The 20249-nt window shown below is 38.7% G+C and overlaps 1 protein-coding gene and 1 pseudogene across 2 annotated transcripts in view; one reads left to right on the top strand and one right to left on the bottom strand.

Moving 5' to 3' along the window:
• The window catches only part of PLD1 (phospholipase D1), a 315252-nt gene that overhangs the window by 271425 nt on the left and 23578 nt on the right, over positions 1–20249 (bottom strand). The gene's annotated exons all lie outside the window — the stretch shown is intronic.
• On the top strand, positions 5443–6021 carry LOC136311718 (spindle and kinetochore-associated protein 1 pseudogene; annotated as a pseudogene).

The following is a 20249-nucleotide window of genomic DNA, read 5'->3' as shown; positions in this document are numbered from 1 at the left end:
CTCGCCATTTCCAACTACAGAAAATTACAAAAAAAAAAAAAAAAAAGGAAGGAGAAAAACCATATGATAATTTCAACAGATGCAGAAAAAGCATTTGATAAAGTCCAGCACCCATTCATGATTAAAATTCTCAGCAAAGTGAGAACACAGGGGACATACCTCAACATGATAAGGGCCATCTATGACAAACCCACAGCCAACATCATAGTCTATGGGCAAAATTAAAAGCAATCCCCTTAAGATCAGGAAGATGGCAGGGGTGCCCCCTTTCACCACTTTTATTCAACATAGTCCTGAAAGTCCTAGCCACAGCAATCAGACAAGAAGAAGAAATAAAAGGCATCGAAATTGGAAAAGAACAAGTAAACCTATCATTATTTGTAGATGATATGATATTGTATATAGAAAACCCTAAAGTCTTAGTAAAAAAACTCCTGGACCTGATAAATGAATTCAGCAAGGTGGCAGGATATAAAAGTAATTCTCAGAAATCAGAGGCAAAAAAAAAAAAAAAGAAAAAAAGAAATCAGAGGCATTTTTATACACCAAAAATGAACTGTCAGGAAGAGAAATTAAGAAGGCAATCCCCTTCATTAGTGCAACCAAAAAAATAAAGTACCTAGGAGTAAATTTAACCAAGGAGATTAAAGACTTGTACTCAGAAAATTACAAAACACTGATAAAAGGAATCAAGGAAGATACAAACAAGTGGAAGCAAATACTGTGCTCATGGTTAGGAAGAATAAATATCATTAAAATGTCTATATTACTTAAAGCAATTTATAAATTCAATGCAATACCGAATAAAATACCAATGACATAATTCAAAGATATAGAACACATATTCCAAAGACTTATATGTAAACAAAACAAAAAAAACACAAATAGCCTCAGGAATCTCGAAAAGAAAAAATAAAGTGGGAGGTATCACACTTCCTGATATCAAGTTATACTTCAAGGCCTCTGTACTCAAAACAGCTTGGTACTGGCATAAGAACAGGCATATAGATCAATGGAACAGAACTGAGAACCCAGAAATAAACCCACACCTTTATGGACAACTGATATTTAACAAAGGAGGGGAAAGCATACAATGGAATAAAGACAGCCTCTTTAACAAATGGTGTTGGGAAAATTGGACAGCTACCTGCAAAAAAATGAAACTAGACCACAAACTTACACAAAAATAAACTCAAAATGAATAAAAGACTTAAATGTAAGCCATAAAACCATAAGCATCTTAGAAGAAAACATAGACAGTAAGCTCTCTGACCTCTCTCGTAGCAATATATTTGCCAATTTATCTCCATGAGCAAGTGAAATAAAAGACAGGATAAACAAATAGGACTATATCAAACTAAAAAGCTTTTGCACAGCTAAAGACAATAAGAACAGAATAAAAAGACAAACTACATAATGGGAGAATATATTTGATAATATGTCTGATAAGGGGTTAATAACCAAAATTTATAAAGAACTTGTAAAACTCAGCACCAGGAAGACAAACAATCCAATCAAAAAATGGGAAAAGGAAATGAATAGACACTTCTCCAAAGAGGACTTAGAAATGGCCATAGGCTTATGAAAAAAAGCTCAACATCACTAACCATTAGAGTTATGCAAATTAAGACCACAATGAGGTATCATCTCATACCAGTCAGAATGGCGCTCATCAACAAAACAACACAGAATAAGTGCTGGTGAGGATGTGGAGAAAAGAGAACCCTCCTACACTGCTGGTGGGAATGCAGACTGGTGCAGCCACTATGGAGAACAGTATAGAGATTCCTCAAAAACTTAAAAATCGAACTGTATTTTGACCTAGCTATAGCTCTTTTAGGATTATACCCCAAGAACACCATAGACCTGTTTTAAAAAAAGAAATGCACCCCCATGTTTGTGGCAGCATTGTTCACAATAGTGAAGATCTGGAAACAGCCCAAGTGTCCATCAGTGGATAAGTGAATTAAAAAGCTTTGGTGCATATATACTATGGAATACTACTCAGCCATAGGAAATGATGACATCGGATCATTTACAACAACATGGATGGACCTTTATAACATTATACTGAGCAAAATAAGTAAATAAAAAAAAACTAAGAACTATGTTATTCCATACATAGGTGGGACATAAAAATGAGACTCAGAGACATGGACAAGAGTGTGGGGTTACAGGCTGGGGGAAAGGAGAGGGAGGGGGTTGGGGGAGGGAAGGGGCACAAAGAAAACCAGTTAGAAGGTGACGGAAGACAATTGGACATTGGGTGATGGAAATACAGCATAATCAAATGTCAAAATAACCTATAGATGTTTTCTCTGAACATATGTACACTGATTTATCAATGTCACCCCATTAAAATTTATAAGAAAAATATGAATGATGTTGGGAGAATTGGACATCTACCTGCAAAAAAAATGAAACTAGACACAAACTTACAACATTCACAAAAATAAACTCAAAATGAATAAAAGACTTAAATGTAAGCCATGAAACCATAAGCATCTTAGAAGAAAACATAGGAAGTAAACTCTACGATACCTCTCACAGCTATATATTTGTTAGTTTATCTCCATGGGCAAGTGAAATAAAAGACAGGATAAACAAATGGGATTATATCAAACTAAAAAGCTCTTGCACAGCTAAAGACAATAAGAACAGAATAAAAAGAAAAACTATACAATGGGAGAACTTATTTGACAATATATCTGATAAAGGATTAATAACCAAAATTTATAAAAAAAAACAAACTTGTAAAACTTAATACCAGAAAGACAAACAATCCAATCAAAAAATTGGAAAAAGAAATGAATAGACACTTCTCCAAAGAGGACATACAGATGGCCAATAGGCATATGAAAAAATGCTAAACATCACTAATCATTAGAGAAATGCAAATTAAAACCACAGTGAGATATCACCTCACACCAGTCAGAATGGCACTCATCAACAAAACAACACAGAATAAGAGCTAGTGAGGATATGGAGAAAAGGGAACCCTCCTGCACTGCTGGCGGGAATGCAGACTGGTGCAGCCACTGTGGAAAACAGTATAGAGATTCTTCAAAAAATTAAAAATCAAGCTGCCTTTTGACCCAGTTATACCACTTTTAGGAATATACCCTAAGAATACTATAGCACTGTTCCAAAAGGAGGAATGCACCCCCATGTTTATGGCATCATTGTTCACAATAGCAGAGATCTGGAAACAGCCCAAGTATCCATCAGTGGACGAATGGATTAAAAAGTTTTGGTACATATATACTATGGAATACTACTCAGCCATAGGAAATGATGACATCGGATCATTTACAATAACATGGATGGACCTTGATAACATTATATGGAGTGAAATAAGTAAATTAGAAAAAACTAAGAACTATATGATTGCATATATAGATAGGACATAAAAATGATACTCAGAAACATTGACAAGAATGTGATGGTAACCAGGGTGGAGGGTGGGGAGGAAGGAGAGGGCAGACGTGGGGGAAGGAGAGGGTCACAAAGAAATCCAGATAGAAGGTGACGGAGGACAATTTGACTTTGGGTGAGTGGTATGCAACATAATCAAATGTCAAAATAATCTGGAGATGTTTTCTCTGAATATATGTACCCTGATTTATCAATGTCACCCCATTAAAATTTATAAAAATAATAAAAAGCTTTGGTACATATATACTAGTCATAAGAAATGATGACATTGGATCATTTACAACAACATGGATGGACCTTGATAACATTATACTGGTGAAATAAGTAAATCAGAAAAAACTAAACACTATATGATTCCATACATACATAAGTGGGACATAAAAATGAGACTCAGAGACATGGACAAGAGTGTGGCGGTAACCGGGGGGTGGGAAGTGGAGGGAGGGTTTGGGGGGAGGGGAGGGGCACAGAGAAAATGAGATAGAAGGTGACAGAAGACAATTTTAATGTCACCCCATTAAAATGAATAATAATGATAAAAAATAAACTACAACCAACACTTCTTTATCCAGCCAGGCTATTATTTAAAATAGAAGAAATAATTAAAAGCTTCCCAGACCAAAAAAAAAAAAAAAAAAAAAGCAAAACCCAAGGAATTCATTACAACCAAACCAGTACTGCAAGAAATGTTAAGGGGCCTGCTATAAAAAGAGCAAAGGAAAAAAGGAAATTGAGAAAAACAGGATTGTAGATTTAAAGAATAAAATAGCAATAAATAAGTACATACAATAACAACTTTAAATGTAAATGGATTAAATGCTCCAATCAAAAGACATAGAGTAGCTGCATGGATAAGAAAACAGGCCCCGTACATATGCTGTCTATAAGAGACCCACATCAGAACTAAAGATACACATAGACTAAAAGTAAAAGGATAGAAAAAGTATTTCATGCAAATGGCAATGAAATAAAAGCTTGGGAAGCAATACCTATATCTGATAAAACAGACTTTTAAACAAAGGTTATAGTAAGGGATAAAGAAGCTCACTAGATAATGATAAAGAGAGCAATACAATAGGAGGATATAACCATTGTAAATAGCTATGCATCTAATATAGGAGCATCTAAATATATAAAGCAGATTTTGGTGAACATAAAGGGCAAGAATGACAGCAATACTGTAATAGTAGGGAATCTTAATACCCTACTAACATCAATGGATAGATTGTCCAGACAGAAAATTAACAAAGAAATAGTGGCCTTTAAGTTACACACTAGATCAATGGGATTTAATAGATATCTTCAGAACCTTTCACCCTAAAGCAGCAGAATATACATTCTTTTCAAGTGTTCATGGTACATTCTTTAGGATAGACCACATGTTAGGACACAAAACAAATCTCAATAAGTATAAGAAGACTGAAATCATATCAAGCATCTTCTCCGATCACAATAGCATGAAACTAGAAATCAACTACAATAGAAAAACTGAAAAGCATTCAAACACTTGGAGGGTAAATAGCATGTTATTAAATACTGAATAAGTTAACAATGAGATCAAGGAAGAAATCAAAAATTTCCTTGAAACAAATAGAAAAAGAACAACAGCTCTAAATGTATGGGATACAGCAAAATGAGTCCGAAAGGGAACTTCATAGCATTACAGACATACTTAAGAAGAAAAAGCTCAAATGAACAACTTAACACTGCATCTAAAATAACTAGAAAAACAACAAAAAATAAAGCCCAGAGAAAGTACAAGGAAGAAAATAATAAAGATCAGAGTGAAAATAAATGACATAAAGGCTAAAAAAAAAAATACAGAAGATCAATGAAACCAAGAGCTGGTTCTTTGAAAAGGTAAACAAGGCTGACAAACTTTTAACTGGACTCATCAAAAAAAAAAAAAAGACTCCAAGAAAAGTTTGCATGGAAGAAGAAGAGAAAGAAGCCTAGATGGAAGGGAAGGAGAGAGAAGCCAGTTTGTGCAGAGAGGAATAAGAAGCCATGTTGGCAGATGGGGAATTAGAGGAACTCTATGAATCTCTTGAAGAAGATTACAAAGATGTGGAACATCTCAAAGAAAACATTCCTCCCCATTTGCCTCAAGTCACAATAACCCAGAACTTTGTTAACGTATCAGATGACCATGAAGGACCTATCAGGGTTGAGGATCCAGCAGCTACAAAGAAGCCCTCTAAAAAGCAAAGAAATATTAAAGAAATGCCATTTATAACGTCTGAGGAGTTTAATGGCATTCCTATGTACATGAAATCCCGCTTAACCTATTGTCAAATTAATGATGTTATTAAAGAAATCAACAAAGCAATAGTTAGTAAATATAAGATCCTACATCACCCAAAGAAGTCCACTATGAGTTCTGTGAACAGAAATCTCTATCACAGATTCATTGATAAAGAAACAAAGGATACCAAAGGTCATTATTTTATAGTGGAAGCTGACATAAAGGAGTTCACAGCTTTGAAAGTTGACAAGAGGTTTCACGTGATGCTCAATATCTTACAGCACTGCTGGCGGCTGTCAGAGGTTGGAGGAGGAGGACTCACCCGCTACGTGATAACCTGAGGCCCTTGTGAGCTAATGCTAGGGCTCTTCTTGTAGTTTCCTTATATCTGATTTTTTATATATAATTTTAAGTTTTTCTATCATCTTTTCTTGTCTCTTGTAAAAATAAAACTTCTTTAAGAAAAAAAAGAGAGAGAGGACTCAAATAAATAAAATTAGAAATGAAAGTGGAGAAGTAACAACTGACACTGCAGAAATACAAAGAACTGTAAGAAAATACTATGAAGATCTATAAATTGGACAACGTAGGTGAAATGGATAAATTCCTAGAAACATACTGTCTTCCAAAACTCAATCTGGAAGAATCAAAAAACTTAATACAGTCCAATTACAAGAAATGAAATAGAAACAGTTGTAAAAAAAAAAACTCGCAACAAACAAAAGTCCTGGACTGGATGGCTTCACAGGCGATTTTTACCAAACATTCAAAAAAGAACTAACACCTATCCTTCTCAAGCTATTTCAAAAAATTAAAGAGAAGGGAAGACTTCCAAGCTCCTTTTAGGAGGCAAGCATTATCCTCACTCTAAAACCAAGAAAAGACACTACAAAGAAAGAGAACTATAAGCCAATATTCCTGATGAACATAGACGCTAAAATTCTCAACAAAATATTAGCAAACCAGATCCAGCAATACATTTAAAAAGTCATGCATCATGATCAAGTGGGATTTATTTTGAGGAGGCAAGGCTGGTACAATATTTGCAAATCAATCAATGTGATTCATCACATAAACAAAAGGAAGGATACAAGTCACATGACTATATCAATAAATGCAGAAAAGCATTTAATAAAATCCAGCACCGATTTATGATCAAAACTCTCAGCAAAGTGGGAATACAGGGAACATACCTCAACATAATAAAGGCCATCTATGACAAACCCACAGCCAACATCATACTCAATGGGCAAAAATGAAAAGAAATCCCCTTAAGATCAGGAACAAGGCAAGGATGCCCCCTTTCACCACTCTTATTCAACATAGTTTTGGAAGTCCTAGCAATGGAAATCAGACAAGAAGAAATAAAAGGCATCCAAATTAGAAAAAAAAGTAAACTATCATTATTTGCTGATGACATGATACTGTACAAAGAAAACCCTAAAGTCTCAGTCAAAAAACTACTAGACTAGGCCCTGGCCAGTTGGCTCAGTGGTAGAGCATCGGCCTGGCGTGCAGAGGTCCCGGGTTTGATTCCTGGCCAGGGCACATAGGAGAAGCGCCCATCTGCTTCTCCACCCCTCCCCCTCTCCTTCCTCTCTGTCTCTCTCTTCCCCTCCCACAGCCGAGGCTCCATTGGAGCAAAGATGGCCCGGGCGCGGGGATGGCTCCTTGGCCACTGCCCCAGGTGCTAGAGTGGCTCTGGTTGCAACAGAGCGACGCCCCAGAGGGGCAGAACGTCGCCCCCTGGTGGGGGTGCCGGGTGGATCCCGGTCGGGCGCATGCATGATTCTGTCTGTCTCTCCCCGTTTCCAGCTTCAGAAAAATACAAAAAAAAAAAAAACAAAATAAAACAAAACAAACAAACAAAAAAACTACTAGACCTGATAAATGAATTTGGCAATGTGGCAGGATATGAAATTAATATTCAGAAGTCAGTGGAATTTTTATACACCAATAAACTGTCTGAAAGAGAAAGTAAGGAAACAATGCCCTTTACTAGTGCAACAAAAAATAAATAAAGTACCTTGGAGTAAATTTTACCAAGGAGGTAAAAGACTTGTACTCAGAAAATTATATGACATTGCAAAAAGAAATCAGGAAGATACAAACAAGTAGAAGAATATACTGTGTTCATGGATAGAAAGAATAAATATCATTAAAATGTCTATATTATGCAAAGTCATCTATAAATTCAATGCAATTCGTATGAAAATACCAATGGCATACTTCAAAGATATAGAATACTCCAAAAATTTATATGGAACCCAAAAATAGTCTCAGCAATCTTGAAAATGAGGTTTAAAGTGGGAGGTATTATGCTTCCTGATATCAATTTATACTACAAGGACATAGTAATCAAAACAGCCTGGTACTAGCATAAGAACAGGCATATAGATCAATGGAACAGAACAGAGAACCTAGAAATAAACCCATGGCTTTATAGTCAAATGATATTTGACAAATGATATCTTTACAATGGAGTAAAGATAGTCTCTTTAACAAATGGTGTTGGGAAAACTGGACAGGTACATGCACAAAAATGAAACTAGACCACCAAATTACACTATTCACAGAAATAAACTCAAAATGGATAAAGAACTTAAATGTAAGTCACAAAACCATAAACATCTTGGAAGGAAACATAGGCAGTACACTCCCTGATATCTCTTGTAGCAATATTTTTGCCAATTTATCTTCACGGGCAAGTGAAATAAAAGACAAAATAAACAAAGGGGTCTATATCAAACTGAAAAGCTTTTGAACAGCAAAAGACACCATTAACAAAATAAAAAGACAACCCACACAATGGGAGAACATATTCGCCAATATATTTGATAAGGGGTTAATAACCAAAATTTATAAAGAACTTCTGAAACTCAACACCAGGAAGGTAAACAATCCACTTAAAAAATGGGCAAAAGAACTGAATAGACACTTCTCCAAAGAGAACATACAGATAGCCAATACTCAGATGAAAAAATGTTCGACATCACTAATCATCAGAGAAATGTAAATTAAAACCACAATGAGATACCACCTCACACCTGTCAGAATGGCGCTCATTAACAAATCAACACACAATACATGCTGGTGAGAGTGTGGAGAAAAGGGAACCCTCCTGCACTGCTGGTGTAAATGCAGACTGGTGCAGCCACTGTAGAAAAGAGTATGGTGTTTCCACAAAAAATTAAAAATGGACCTATCTTTTGACCTAGCTCTCCCACTTTTAGGAATATATCCTGAGAATACTAAATCACTGATTCAAAAGAAAATATGCATCCCCATGTTTATTGCAGCATTGTTTACAGTAGCCAAGATCTGGAAACAGCCCAAGTGTCAATCAGTGGACGAGTGGATTAAAAAACTGTGGCACATATACACAATGGAATACTATGTAGCCATGAAAAAGAAGGAAGCCTTACCTTTTGTGATGGCATGGATGAACCTGGAGATTATTATGCTAAGTGAAATAAGCCAGGGAAAAAAAATAAATATAATATTAATATGATCTCAACTTATATGTGGAATCTAATGAACAAAGTGAACCAAGTAATGGAATAGAGACAGAGGTACAGCTGTCAGAGGAAAGGGGAATGAGGGGATAGGATCAAAGTAGGTAAAAAGATTAGTGAAATTATATCAGTATATATACCGAACACACAGATACAGATAACAGGACAGCAAATCCCAGAGGGAATGGGGGAGGGAATTAGGGAGAAGGGGACAAAAGGGATGTAATGAGGGACATGGGGGTGGGGAGTAAGGGTGTTATATTGAGTGGGACACTTGAATCCATATTAACACAATAAATTAAAATTAATAATAATTTAATGAGTAAATAAATAAAGAAAAGAAAAAGAAGAAAAAACCATATGATCATATCAAAAGATGCAGAGGAGCATTTGGCAAAACCAATACCTATTTATGATAAACACTCTTAACAAAGTGTAAATAGAGGGAATATACCTCAATATAATATAGGCCATATATTACAAACCCACAGCTAACATCATTTTTTTTTTTTTTTTTTTGTATTTTCCGAAGCTAGAAACGGGGAGAGACAGTCAGACTCCCGCATGCGCCCGACCGGACCGGGATCCACCCGGCACGCCCACTGGGGGGCGACGCTCTGCCCACCAGGGGACGATGCTCTGCCCCTCCCGGGCGTCGCTCTTCCGCGACCAGAGCCACTCTAGCGCCTGGGGCAGAGGCCAAGGAGCCATGCCCAGCGCCCGGGCCATCTTTGCTCCAATGGAGCCTCGGCTGCGGGAGGGGAAGAGAGAGACAGAGAGGAAGGAGAGTGGGAGGGGTGGAGAAGCAGATGAGCGCTTCTCCTGTGTGCCCTGGCCGAGAATCGAACCCGGGACTTCTGCACGCCAGGCTTACGCTCTACCACTGAGCCAACCGGCCAGGGCGCTAACATCATATTTAATGCAGAGAAACTAAAAATGTTTCCCTTTAGGTCAGGAAAAGTACAGACATGTCTACTTTTACCAGTCTTATTCTACATAGTATTGGAAGTCCTAGCCATAGCAATCAGACCAGAAAAAGAAATACAAGTCATCCAAATCAGAAAGGAAGAAATAAAACTGTCATTATTTGCAGATGACATGGTACTGTATATATAAAATCCTAAAGATTGCACCAAAAACTTATAAATGAATTCAGTAAGATAGAAGGATATAAAATATATATTCAGAAATTGGTTGTATTTTTATACACTAATAATGAAGAAACTGAGAAAACAATCCCATTTACAATTGCAACAACAAAAAATATTCCTAAGAATAAATTTAACAAAGGAAGTAAAAGACCTGGTGTACAGAAAATTATAAAACATTGAAGAAAGAATTGAAAAGTACACAAATAAATGGAAGTATATACTGTGCTCATGGATAGAAAGAATTAACGTTGTTAAAATATCCATACTACCCAAAGCAATCTATAGATTCAATGCAATTCCTATCAAAACACCAGTGGCATTTTTCACAGAACTAGAACAAATAATTCAAAAATCTATATGAAATCACAATAGACCTCAAATAGGCACAGAAATCTTGAGAAGAAATGAAATTAGGAGAATGATGCTACCTGATATCAAGCTATGCTACAAGGTTACAGTAATCAAAAGAGCATTATACAGACATAAGAAGGGACACACAGATTAATGGAACAAAATAGAGAAGCCAGAAATAAGTTTACATCTCCTTGGTCAGTTAGTATTTCGCAAAGGAGGCATAAACATGCAATGAGGTTTAAGACAGTTTATTCAACAAATGGTGTTGAAAAATTGGACAGATATATGCAAAAAAAAAAATGACCACCTTCTTGTACCATTTACAAGAAAAAACTCAAAATGGACTAAAGAATTAAATGTAAGATGCAAAATCATAAAATTCTTAGAGAAAACAATGACAGTAAAATCTCTGACATTTTTCTTGGCAATATTTTTCTGATATGTCTCCTTTAGCAAGAGAAACAAAAGAAGAAATAAATAAATGGGACTATATGTTTTTGCACAGCAAAGGAAACCATAAAAAAATGAAAAGACAACTTACTGAATGGGAGAACACATTTGCCAATGATATATCCAAAAGGGTTTAATATCCAAAATTTATAAAGAACTCATACAACTCAACACCAAAAAATACCAAAGAATCCAATTTAAAAATGGGTCGAGGACCTGAATAGACATTTCTCCAAAGAGGACATACAGGTGGCCAATAGACATGTGAAAAGATACTCAACATCACTAATAATCAGAGAAATGCAAATTAAAACCACAATGAGATATTACCTCAGACCTGTCATAATGGCTATCATCAATAAATCCACAAACGGCAAGTTTTGGTGAGAATGTAGAGAAAGGGGAACCTTCCTGCACTGCTGGTAGGAATGCAGGCTGGTGCAGCCTCTGTGGAAAATGGTATGGAGATTCCTCATAAAGTTTAAAATGGAACTGCCTTGTGACCCAGTAATTCCACTTCTGGGGATATATCTTAAGAAAGTCAAGACACTAGTATGAAAGGATATGTGCACCCCTATGTTCATTGCAGTATTATTTATAATAGGCAAGATATGGAAGCAACCCAAGTGTCCATCAATAAATGAGTGGATAGAAAAGCTGTGGTACACATACACAATGAAATGTTACTCAGCTGTAAAAAAAAATGCAATCTTACCTTTTGTAACAACATAGATGGACCTAGAGGGTGTTATTCTAAGCAAAATAAGTCAGACAGATGTCTCTTCTATGTGGAATATAAAGAATAAAATAAATAAACAAAATACACTGCTCAAAAATTAAGGGATATCTTATCGCTTCATATTCATTTTGAAATATCCCCTAATTTTTGTGAGCAGTACAGAAACAGACTCATAGATGCAGAGAACAGATTGGTGATTGCCAGAGGGAAGGGGGTCTGGAATTTTGAGTGAAAAGATGAAGGGATTAAGAAGTACAAATTGGCTGTTACAGAACAGTCACAGGGATATAAAGTACAGCAGGAAATACAGTCAATAATATTGTAATAACTACGTATGGTGCCAGGCGGGCACTAGAAACATTAGGGGAACACTTTGTAAAACAGGATGGTCCAAGCCCTATGTTGTGGAGGGCCAGACAGACAGGAAGGAGAGAGATGGAGAGATGAGAAGCATCAATTTGTAGTTGCAGCACTTTTAGCTGTTCATTGATTACTTTCTCATATGCACTTTGACTGGGGGGGGGGAGACTCCAGCTGACCCCTTGCTCAAGCCAGTAACCATGGGGTCATGTCTATGACCCCATGGTCAAGCCAGCTATCTTAGGGTTTCAAACCTGGGTCCTCAGCATCCCAGGTCGATGCTCTATTCACTGTGCCACCATCTGGTCAGGAGAAAAATAAAATTTAAATAAATAAATAAAATGTATCCAAAACATAGGATGGATTGATGAAAAAACAGAGGGATGAAGAAATAGCAAGACATGTGTTAAAGCAAATGAAACATTAATTATAAAGTCTAGGTGATGGTTCTATAGGTGTTCATTGTAAAATCCTTTCCACATTTCTGTATGTTTAACAACGTTTGCAAGAAAATGTTGGGTGGGGGAAGATTGTAAGGAATTGAAGACAGTGAGAACAACTTGGCAAAGCTGGTGGGAGACAAAGGATTAACAGGGGAGGGTATTTCTACAGAAGGAAGTTATTTATTAGGATGTTCAATAAGAATGATCCAGGAAGAAGAGCAACTTGGATGAAGCTAATGGGAGGATACTGTGGAAGCAGGGGGGCTGAATAGACAAGAGCAGAGGATCTGGTGGGTTGCGGGTGAGATGAACCCCAGCCAGGAGCACACACAGTTCATCCATGGCAAAAAGCGGAGGTTTGGGGAACAGAGTTATGGGTAATGCAGGAAGACTGGGTGGTGGGAGATGTGGTGTTTCTGTTTTGACTGCTTCTAGCTTCCTACTGAAATAGGCAGCGAGACTATCAGCTGAGAGAGAGATACAGGAGGGGATGCTGGCAGTTTGAGCAAAGAAGCAACAGTGTGAAATAGGCAACTGGAAGAGTGAATGAATAAACTTACTAGGAATATGGTAGTGTTGACAGAGTGCTGAGTGTCCATGGAGGAGTGGAGGGATCAACTTAATGTCATCGGATGTGTGTGCGTGAGTGTGTGTATGTTTCCCAGGCTGCTCCGCTCTTTGGAGGAAAGTGCAGAGTTATGCCTGTATAACCCTGATTTTAACCAGCCTTGGATTCTGCAGGAGAGCAAAACAGAGGGAGGAGAGAGGCACACACCAGTGGACCACGGACTATTGGGTCATTAGCGGGTTAAAGGTAGGGTACACAGTGCACTGATGAAAAGCAGAAAGAACACAGATTCAACGAATTGAAGGTAAAATCGTTAGTCTGGGGATATTAGAATTAAGCAGAAAACTGGTGGATGGTAAAGCTGGGATTTGAACCCTGATGTCTGCGTCCTAACTCTACCCTCCGAACTGTAACACTCAGCATTTTCAGCACTCTGTAATTCTACGTGTTCAGACTATTTGTGTACCATTTTGGTAATTTCAAGACTCAAGGGCACTATCTGCCCTCATGGCCTCAAGTGCCATTTTTATAGAAGTGTTCTTTATTTTCATAGAATAGAAAATATCAAGAGTATGATTTTTCACCTGAACAAACTGACTACAAGAGAAAAAGATATTTTCTTGACTCTCAGCACATCCCTTTTTGTCATATATTTTCCACTCCTAAAGAGAACACGTTGCTATTTGGAGCAAAACAAAACCATGTTAAGGGTATCTGAAGAAACTACTCAAAGTTACTTTAAGAGAATTTTTTTTTAATTTAAGTATTAAGTCACCTCACTCAAAAAAAAAAAAAAAAAAAAGATGTTAGCACTTCTTCCAGGCATTCAGAATTTTAGAACAGCCACTGGGTATTTAAGATACCATTTCGAGGCACCACACTCTCACTGGCATAAGTGCTGCAGGAAAAAGTCTAGACTCCCTAGCCCTTCCTCTCACTGTTAAAGCCCAGCCCTTACCACTCTCCTGCAAACACATCATGTCCCTTTTGCTCTGGCAGTTCCCTCCATCTGCTCATCCTTTCCACTTGCCCAATTTTTCAGGCTCCAACTCAAACACAGACTCCACGACAAAGGGTGAGCACACTCCCCTAGAACCCCCAGAGATGGGCACTATACCTCTTAAGATGTTTCTTGTGGTGTGTATGGTAACATAGCTATCAGTTATGTACAGATTCTCCCCCTTAGGGAGAATCATCTAACATTTCAGCCTGAAACAGTCCATGATTTACCTTTGTATTATTCGCCATGTGATCAATATAAAAAATATTGAGAGAGCCTGACCTGCGGTGGCGCAGTGGATAAAGCATCAACCTGGAAATGCTGAGGTTGCCGGTTTGAAACCCTGGGCTTGCCTGGTCAAGGCTCATATGGGAGTTGATGCTTCCAGCTCCTCCCCCTTCTCTCTCTCTGTCTCTCTCTCTCCCTCTCTCTCTCCTCTTTAAAAATGAATAAAAAAAAAATATTGAGATATTTTACATTTCTTTTGTACCCAGTCTCAGAAATCCAGTGTGCATTTTACACTGACCACATATTTCAGTTTGAACTGACCACATTTCCAGTGCTCAAAAACCATGTGTTTCCATATCAAACTGGACAGCACAGATATAGAATGTCCTTACAGGCACAGGCTGCTTTTTTCAGCCCTATACTGTCCACAGTGATTTACCCACCCAGTGAGACTAAGAGCCACCAGAGTGTAAACTCAAGTGTATACGAGCACTAAGCCAGGGCTTGCCCCATAGACAGGGCTCAACCACTGTGGCTCCCTTCCTTTACATGCAACAGATATTTAGTGAGTATCTCTGGAATTGAACTCCCAAGGTGGAAACTGTGCTTTAGGATAAAGCCAGAGTCAGGTGACCTTCACTCTGCTCTGGACTCTCCAAGGAGCCGTGTGAGCTTCCTGAAGTTTCATGGAAGATTTTTCCATTAGAAGAATATTTTAACCACCAATAAACAATCCTAGAGTACATGGAAATAATTTTCTCAAAACAAATAAAATAGTAAACTGGTCTTCATCAGTAACCAGTGGGCTTGATTTCTAGCAAATATGTAGGGTTCATCTGCCCCTGGCTGAATGAATGAAAGTGAATTTCTGAAGAAAAGACTCAGGAAGCTAGAAGCAAGGAGCAGCCACTCCTGACCCCTCTGGATATGGTCAGAACAGTCCTCCACTGCAGGGTCCTGTCCCCCAGATCCGCCATCCAGAGTCCACTCTGCCCAGAGTCCTGACTACCCAGAGTTGGGGTTAGCAAAGCCACTGAGTTACCAAAGCAGCTCCTTGGGCCTCCAATTCTCAAGGAATTAGAAAAGGATAAAGCATTTGGAACACTAAAAATAATTTTTAACATAATAGAATGTATTTGAGAATTTAAAAGGAATGTGAGAATCTTTCATGCCTGAAAAAGCAACATTATAATCATAAATTTACAGATGATGCCATAAAATTAAAATTTGAGTGTCTATGTTGTTTCAACTTTTATGTTGTTTGATTACATACTCAAAATGCAAATGAAAGGTCTACTATATGTGTTATATATATAATACATAGATAACACAATAACTCAACCTAACAAACTTTCAACCAGAATAGGTAACATGGAAATTTCCCCACCAATTCTCATCTGTCATGCAGATGTTCTAGCCAAGCAAATATATCTTAAAATACATGCAATGCCTTGTAGTTGTCTCATGCTAACTCCCTTTATTAATAGGTTATCATTGCTTAAACCTCTCAGCCTTGTCCACGCATTCTTTGCTAGTTCCTTGTATGTTCACTCAATTCACCTATCCAGCTATTCATTAAACAAGTATTTATTGAGAGCATGTCTCCAGTAGAGTTTTAGGCACCCAGCACACAACAAAGGATGAGAAAACATGTTGTTGGCCCTGGGAAAGCTTACAATTGACTTCTCCTGCCAATGACTTTCTGCTTTTTCATTATTAGCCTACCCCAAGACGACGTGGCTGGGCGGAAGTGCCCACTAACAAACAGGAACCTGTCTGAGGTTTTACTGACTCTGTATAGTAACTTAGGCTGTCTGGTGAATTTCCTTCCTTAGGATATATGGTCATCTGTGCTCAACACAGACCTACTTTCGGGATTAGTTATATTAAAATGGTCTAACTGCACTATTTTCTCTCTTCTTTATTGAGATCAAATTACTTTTCCTTGGTAATTCCTTCAGTTTGTTTTTTCACTAAATAAATACCTGGGTGCCCCCAAGTGGCTATGCTTCTCTCACACTGCAAGAACTGGTTGTATAAGAAAAGCCTCAAAACCATAATATAATATTAACCTAAGAGAAAATGTTATGAATTTCCACATCAGAAAAAATAATCTAAAGTAGACTCGCATATATTATAACTCATTTAGATATCTACATGCCCAGAAAATAAATGTAGGGACTTTTTTCCTCTTTAAATATTCATGGTGTGGTACGTATGTGGGGGGTGGGTAGAAACAAGACAGGCTGATGCAAGTTTAACTCCAGAGCCTCCCAATATCTTCTCCCTGATAATATAGTGCAACTCAGATAACATGAGAATTAACTTGATTTTTTTAATGAAAAGTAATACATTTTTAAGGTATTTGATTGTTGGCCTCAGAACAAAATAAAACATTGTGAGCGCACCTGCATTTTCTCTTTTCAAGGACTGGAAGGAGGCTGTGTGGGCCTGTAAAACGGTAAATTGGGTGCTAGAGAGCGAGAAGAGGGATTTTCAGTTTACCAGCTGCTGAGAAAATCAAGCCAGATTCACAAGCTCACAACACCTCGGAGGGGGTAGGGATGGATTTTTCCTAATGCATATAATTGCTGGGTGGCTCATACAACTGAAATCACATTAGTAAACCTAAGAGCTTGCCTCTGGTCTTCTAACAACCTGTCTCTCATTAGCTTCCTAAATAAACACCAAAGCCAACAGACAAAAACAATACAGCAACAAATAAAATACACTTTTATTACACCTGTTTTGAATTGTTCTAAAAACTTTTTATGTCTCCTGAACACTGACCCAGAAAAGTACTGTCACGATGATGCTAAAACTCAGTGCAGTCCTGGACCAAAGATCTTTGCCATATTTGCTAATCTGTGGTTCTTTACATTTATAAAAACACATCACTGCCAAAGACAGTTTAAGAACACTATTACAGATCTGCTTATATACTTCTCTTGCCAAGGCCAATGATCCATTTATACTTAATCCCTACTGACATTATAGGAGTTGGTTTGCATCTGTCAATGAGGCCACTTATTGAAATTTTATTACTTCATTTCGATATGTACTGAGTACCCACTCTCTGCTAGGCACTGTGAGGCACCGCAGAGTCAAGGACACTGTCTTCAGAAAGCTGGCAGACTCGTGGGGAGGGCAGCCTCCATGGCCCACGAACAAAGGTACACTGTGCATAATTAGAGCTGTGCGTGGAGGTGCGGGCCAAAGTGACTGAGCATGCAGGGAAAGTGGGTGGAGGGGAAGACTCCAGAGAGGGATAGAATGTTTCTCCATAAGTGGACAAAGGCAGAAGGACATCCTCTTCAAAGAGCCAGAGAGCGGGAGAGCACATAGCATCCTCTGGCGCTGAGAATCCTGCAGAGAGAGCAACAGAGCTAGGGCAGGAGGGAGGCAGGAGAGAGGCAGAGAGGATGCAAGTAGACTGCGGGAGCTGGGAAAAGTGGAATTACTGGGTGGCAGCCATGTGGAGAAGGGTCTTGCTATGATCTGAATGTCTGTGTTTCCTTAAAATTCATATGTTGAAATCCTAATCCCCAAAAGTTCTGTACTAGGAGATCTTTGGAAGGAGCTTAAATCATGAGGATGGAGCCCTCATGAATAAGATTAGTGATTTATAAAAGAGGTTCCAGAGAGCTCCTAGCCCCCTTTAACAATGTGAGGACACAGTGAGAAGGACCTGGCTATGAACAGGGAAGAGGATCCTCACCCGAAGATGACTATGCACTTGCCTTAATCTTGGACTTCCCAGCATCTACAAGTGGATCAATAAATTTCTGTTGTTTATAAGATGCCCAGTTGGCAGGATTTTGTTATAACAGTCTGAACAAACTGAGACAGATTTTGAATGCCATGCTAAGGAGTTTTAGACCCACTCTTTGGTAACAGAAAGCATAGAAGGATTTAAGCTGTAGAATAACATAATCTGTTCTGCACTTTAAAAAGATCACTTTGCAAAGCTGGAGGCAGAGAACCAGCCATATTCCAGTATTCCATGAGCTAAGAGCCTACCTGGGCAGTGGCCACAGTGGAAATGGAAAGAGGGCATTGGGGAAGATTTTGATTGCCTGCTGAGTTAGGGGGGCAGGGAGGCAGGAAAGTCAGAGATGGCCACATTTCTTGCTTAAACAAGGAAGTTTTGCAATGAGAAACTAGCCTCACCCAATTGCCATCCACAAATTTAATATATACTGGAAGATCTAGAGTATACATTAAGAAAATTAATTTCTGGGCCCTGACCAGTTGGCTCAGTGGTAGAGCGTCGGCCTGGCGTGCAGAAGTCCCGGGTTCGATTCCCGGCCAGGGCACACAGGAGAAGCGCCCATCTGCTTCTCTACCCCTCCCCCTCTCCTTCCTCTCTGTTTCCCTCTTCCCTTCCCGCAGCCAAGGCTCCATTGGAGCAAAGTTGGCCTGGGCGCTGAGGATGGCTCCATGGCCTTTGCCTCAGGCACTAGAATGGCTCTGGTTGCAACAGAGCAATGCCCCAGATGGGCAGAGCATCGCCCCCTGGTGGGCATGCTAGATGGATCCTGGTTGGGTGCATGCAGGAGTCTGACTGCCTCCCTGTTTCCAACTTCAGAAAATATATATAAAAAAAAATTAATTTCTGTTTATATAAGGAACCATATAAACAGAATTCTATAATTTGCTCCTTCATGTACACAACAAATCTTATTAGCACAGACTATAGTGCCAGTCATGGTACTAAACACTGAACTTGGGAGGCCCAGCAGACAGGACAAAAGGTCTGCTCTTATTGGGAAGGTGAGGATGCTGCAGTAACACATAACTATAAAACATAGGAAAGTCAGAAGCAATAAAAAGCAGAACAAAGTGATGGAGCAGGGCAGATCTCCATTATAGAGAGATGGGCAGGGAAGGCCTCTCTGGTGTTTAAGTAGAGATCTCAAGGAAGTGAGGACAGAACCCATACTGCAGTAGGAACCCCTCAATTCGTACCTCACTGACTGCAGCGATATTCTCTGCACTCCTCAGAATCTCTATCCACAGAAGAGATCTGCTGTGAGACCAGCCCCTAAAAAGACTTGGGTCTCTCAAGGAATGTTCAAATGTGTTGTCAAAACCTTCTCTACAGATGCGGTTACTTCCTGCAGATTCATGGTTACAAGATTCCTGCATGTGGTGCCTCCTGAGCTCACAGTCAAGAAGGCATCAGGAAGGCCCATCAGAATGACTTCCATTCTCTCCACCCACCTGACCACAGGGTGCTGAGAGTCTCATTTGACTTGGGACTGCCAGTGCCTAGCATTGAGCTTGGCACAAAGTAAAGGTTCAATAAATACTTGCTAAACAAATGAATGAAAGTTCCAATTTTAATTACATCTGAGGGAATAATATACTTAAACTTGTTAGAAAATCCCTTAACAAGGCCTTATGTGTATTCTCTTTACAGAATTAAGACCAAATGTTGGCAACTCTGCTCTTACCAAAAGTCACTAATATCTCCTTACAAATGAATTTAATTTAAATCAGACAACAGAACTGAGTTTTCCAAATTCTTCATCTGTCTTTAAATACTCACCCATATATTTAATATAAAGAATATGAAGGGGCCCTGGCCGGTTGACTCAGTGGTAGAGCGTCGGCCTGGCATGCGGGGGACCCGGGTTCGATTCCCGGCCAGGGCACATAGGAGAAGCGCCCATTTGCTTCTCCACCCCCCCCTCCTTCCTCTCTGTCTCTCTCTTCCCCTCCCACAGCCAAGGCTCCATTGGAGCAAAGATGGCCCGGG

Source organism: Saccopteryx bilineata, chromosome 8 (assembly GCF_036850765.1).
Source record: "Saccopteryx bilineata isolate mSacBil1 chromosome 8, mSacBil1_pri_phased_curated, whole genome shotgun sequence".
NCBI classification, from domain to species: Eukaryota; Metazoa; Chordata; class Mammalia; order Chiroptera; family Emballonuridae; genus Saccopteryx; species Saccopteryx bilineata.
This window is presented reverse-complemented; position numbering and strand designations above follow the sequence as displayed.